This window comes from Capsicum annuum, chromosome 11 (genome assembly GCF_002878395.1).
Source record: "Capsicum annuum cultivar UCD-10X-F1 chromosome 11, UCD10Xv1.1, whole genome shotgun sequence".
NCBI lineage: Eukaryota > Viridiplantae > Streptophyta > Magnoliopsida > Solanales > Solanaceae > Capsicum > Capsicum annuum.
In genome coordinates, this window is record NC_061121.1 from 178130527 (window position 1) to 178135842 (window position 5316).

Below are 5316 nucleotides of genomic sequence, written 5' to 3' on the forward strand. Positions count from 1 at the left end.
GTAGTATGGTATGATATAATATGATATGGTACAGTATTATATTTGAATGAATTGTATCATTTGTTGCAATTTAATAATAGATTTTTTATTTGATTTGATGGTATGATACGGTATGGTAACATATAAATTTACTAAAATGCCCCTAATTGTAATACATTTGAGATATTAACTCTTTTATTCATATCAGTGCTAGCATAATCAGTTCTTCTTTTTTTCTTGATGCTTCTCATAGTTACCCAATGATCCTTTTAAGACGCCAAATTCACAAGGGTATTTGCTAAACAAAAGTTTGACGAACGTAAACTAATACAATCGGAAAGTACTTTTCAATCAATAAAATAATTGGTATACATGTATATATCTTAGAGTTCAAAAATCACTTCCCATGTATATGCTTTTTGTGCATTCACTTTGTTTTCCTGCATTTCAATTTTCAATTTTTTTTGATCGAATTGAGTTTTTATTGGCGTTAAAAATTACTATTACTAAATAACTGTGATTATTTTTCTCACTCTTTGAATTTTTATATTGCTAACACAAAGTCTTGCAATCTTCGATCTTGTTAACAAATGCATAGTCTTAGCATGTATTTTGTTGATAAGGATAAAATAAGATTAAAGAAAATTATATAAGGGTATAATTGAAAAAGAAAAATGAAAACACCATCAATTTGATGGTTCAATAAATTGCTTTATTCCATAGTTATTAAAGCATGAAATAGCAACATACCATAACACCATTTTTAGAAAATCATGAAAACAAACATGATTCCCTGAATAACCATATCATACCATACCATATCATACCACGAAAAACACCATCCAAACTGCTGTAATAAGCTACTCATAAAGAATCTGTAAAAGCAAAAACGAGAGGAATATGGTGGTGGTAGAAATGCCTTCTGCCACGGTCTGTTATCTCTCTATCCAATTTCTATCTACATCCAAATAATAAAAGAAAAAAATACTTTAGTAATGAAATGAACATATTCCCCCTTATAATAATTAAAAAAATAAAGAGCAGAAAAGTATACTTCCATCTCAGCAAGAAAATGACTTTTTATTTTTTTTTTAATTTCCCTTTTTCTCTTTCTTTTTCATCTTTCCACTTAGCTTTGTGTTCCCATCGCCTTATCTATCCACACAAGACAAGTCCTATGGTTACACCCCAACTTGTTAAAACTCTCTATTCCATGTATGTCTCTAACATATTAATGGACAATATCAACCTTGCATGTTGAGCAATATATCATGCATAGCATCTAATACCTATAGGGGACGATGAATTAAGGGTGATAAAAAAATTTTAAAATAAGATATAGGTGACTTAATTATTAATTATTAAGTGTGGGTGACAAAAATTAAATGATGAATTAAAAAATTGAGTCATGTGTGAGATTTGTACTCAAGTTTTTTATTTTATGCTTTAGCCCAATATAAAATCCAAGTAAGTAAAAATTATGAGAAAAAAATGCGGTTGTTGCTTTTGTTTTCTCTCTCTCTTTTGCTACTTTTCTCTATTGTTGTTGTTCATTGTTGTTGTTACTTTTCCTTTTCTTCTTTATCATCATCATATTTTTCTTCTTCATTATTGTCTTTTTCTATTACTGTTTGTCGTACCATTGTTGTTGTTGTTGCTGCCGCTATTGGTGCTATTGGATCAAATTTTGTTTGTATATCACTGGGCGTTACCTCATAGGTGATTTTGGTAAGTAAAATAATGATTTTTAGTTCAATTTGTCAACTAGTATATTTGTTGTTTTCTAAACAATTTTCAATAGCTCATCCAATAGTTGTTGTATTCCTTTACAATAGTTGTTGGATAGTTTCCATTACTGTTAAAGTAGTTCCAACAGGTAAATCAACTGTTGCAACAAATGACCTACCGTTGGATTAATCTACTAGTTCCTAACATAAATCCAACAGGTAAGTCATCTGTTGTAGTAGGTGACTCATCCGTTAGATTCATGTTACAACACTGGGATGGAATATGAAGGCAATCCAACATACAAGTTATTTGTTATCCATTGGATCATGTTACAACACTAGGATAGAATATGAAGGCAATCCAACAGATGAGTCATCTGTTGCAATAGATGACTCATCTGTTGGATTCATGTTACAGCACTAGGATAGAACCTGAAGTTGAATCCAATATATGACTTATCTATTGGATTCATGTAACAACACTGTGATAGAACCTGAATTTAAATCCAACAGATGACTCATTTGTTGCTATAGATGGCTCATCTCTTAGGAGAATGATAATGATAGTGCATATAATTTTTTTGTTGTATATACAATACTATAATTATTAATTTTTATTACAATATCACTATTAACTTTTTTAACGAATTTCTTTAGGTACAATTGATGGAGAAATCAATAACAATAGGAATTGATTGCCATGATGAATGGATCAAAAGAAGTAATCGATTTATTTGGTGTTGGAAGGATGGAAAAATGTTTGAGATGATAACAATGACAGTCCAAAGAGATGTTTTATATGATGATTTTGTGAACTTAATCATCAGTCGTTATGGACTAAATTGTCAATCAAAAGATCTTATCATTAGTTACATGCACAACTTTTTTGAAAATCAGAGGGTCCTATCTTTAAGATAAACGACTAGGTTCGTTTGCGTGCTTATCTAAGTGATGCAACTAGGCTTATTTTACGGGTATACGTAGTTGAAAAACTGATAGAGAATCAAAATTAAGAACAAGACAAACAAGATATGTTAAATGATGAATTGGATGGTGTGGACATGAATATTTCATATGGTGAGAGTGGAGATGGAGTGGAGGAGGACCAAATACCTACGCCCGTTGTTGCGAGCAATATAGTGGGCAGTTCTCAATCAATATAGTCAAGAAATCTTCAAGAAGATGAAATAGGTTTTTATAAGGGAATGTGTCACAATCCAATTTACGAGTAATGATGGCACCTGCTTTACGCTACCAATAGGTAAGACGAACCGTAACCCGAAGCTAAATATAATGGATTAACTTGGTGGAAAATGCCCTAAAGAGTCGAAATAGGCAATACAATTAAAAATTAAGTAAGGAAATAAAAATAGTTTAAGAAGTCGCCATAACATAGAAAACTATCCCATGACCTGGTAGAGCCTGTACAAGAGCTACTATAAATACAACTCAAGTTCTAAAATAGTCCATACAATCTGTCTTAAATAAAAAGACTAGACATAAATAAGATAAAAGAAAATGGTCAACTCTAACTCCAAGAGCTTACCCTATCTCAGAAATCCAACACAACACGATCAATGAATCAGTGGTGGTAAATAGTACTCAAATCTGCACCAAAAAGGTACAAAAGCATAGTATGAGTACCAAAACTACGGGTACTCAGTATGCATCATCGGTTGACTGAGTTAAATCATGATATAGATATGATAAAATACAAGATAACATAACTAAGTCAAGGTAAAGAAGTAAACCTGAAATAACTCCAATATTGATGTGCACAATGATTAAATAAATCAAAATCATAATATGAAGCACATGAAATTATAACTACAAATTGGCCCCCATAAGCCAATAGGTGCGAAAAAGTAAATAACTCCACGCAGGCCCCCATAAGCCTGGAGGGTACAATCAAGTAAAGTGTAAGCTGAACCACCATCGTTTCTCATTTTCCATGATACTACTAGAATCTATCCATGTCATGCATAATTATAATTATTTTCTCACTTTTAGACTTAGCCAGAATCCTCATTCTCCATTATTACAGCCCAAAGCCTCAATGTCATGTCATCAATATCATAGTCAATATCATAGTAAATTTCTCAAACTCAAATCGGTAAGTAAGTAGTTAATAACAATCATCCTCCAAACTCAAATCGGGTATGTATATAAATATGTAAGAAATGTCATCATCATTTTTCAGACTTGATCGGGTATATACGTCATCAATATCACCATAAATATTCAAACTCAAATCGATAATTATATCATCATTATTAGAACCAATAAAATAACCACTAGCATAATCATTAGCATAATCACCAACATAATCAATAGCATAATCATTGGCATAATCACTAGCATAAATAATAGGCATGATCACTAGCAAGATCAATAAGCATCAACTCTCAGTGTCACCCATCCTAGCCATCAAATGCCAAAGTTTCTCAATATTGCCTCAATAAGTATTTTCAAGATATACAATAAGCGTATAAAAGGATTTTCAATAGATAATATAAATCTTGGCCTAAGGTGGGTTAGAAGGGCCTAATTTTAAATCCGCAAAATTTATTACAAGGCAACTTCCACCCCAGACTAGGTTAAGGTATCTAAATCCACTTTTAGATGTCAACTAATTCATAATCAACCTAAGATAGAGATTTTATCTAATGTATAAGAAACTAAATCAATTACACCCTATCTATAGTTTTCGGATAGCCTAAACAGTCCAACTAACCCAAGCATTAGAAAGTTTTTCAACAACACCTAAAACCCATCCCAAATCTAACATAATATCATAAACATATTATGAACTAGCTTAATCTAAAAAGAAGGAAAACCTAGCCTACCTGGACGCCAAAAAAGCTTAAAGAATCCACTAAATCATCGACTTTTCTTTTCAAGAAGCTTCCTCAAGATGTCACACCATCAAAATCATAATCTCCTCATTAATATAAGAACGATGATATCCATATTGCACCTTTGTGCTTCGGGTCTAAAATTACTGAAAAATCTATGTGGGATCCCACTTACGAAAATTGTGTTTCTAAAACCAACCCAATATTCCCTTATACTTAAGAAGTAATTAACCTAAAAATGTGTGAAATTCAAGATACATTGGTGCTAAAATCAAAACACCAAGTTTTAGGTATTTTAAGGAAGAGAAGGGAAAAATCAAATATGATAAGAAGAATCCTTATCGCAAATTCAAAGGAAAACTGTGTAAACAATAGTTACCCAAGCTCTTAAATCACCCATAAGAGTTAATCCTAAGATTTACCTAATATTTAGGTCTTTAGTCCATTGAGAATTGATTTAGAATGGGAAAAGCAAGCTGAAAAGGGGATTTTATACCTTTCCCAGGTTTTTGGGAGTTACTATTGTGACCCGACTATCGCGATCGCAACATATAATGAATGCCTAGGTGAGTCTTTATTGGGACATGATGCATTGTGATTACAACATTTGTGCCCTGCCAAGGGTATCACGATATCACCCCTTGGCTTTCTATTAGCGAGTGCACCGACACAATTGAGACTTGGAATTTTCCAAGTCTCTGCTAACCCTTCGAGATTCATCTAGAATCCTGTATATACAAATGGACTATGCTATC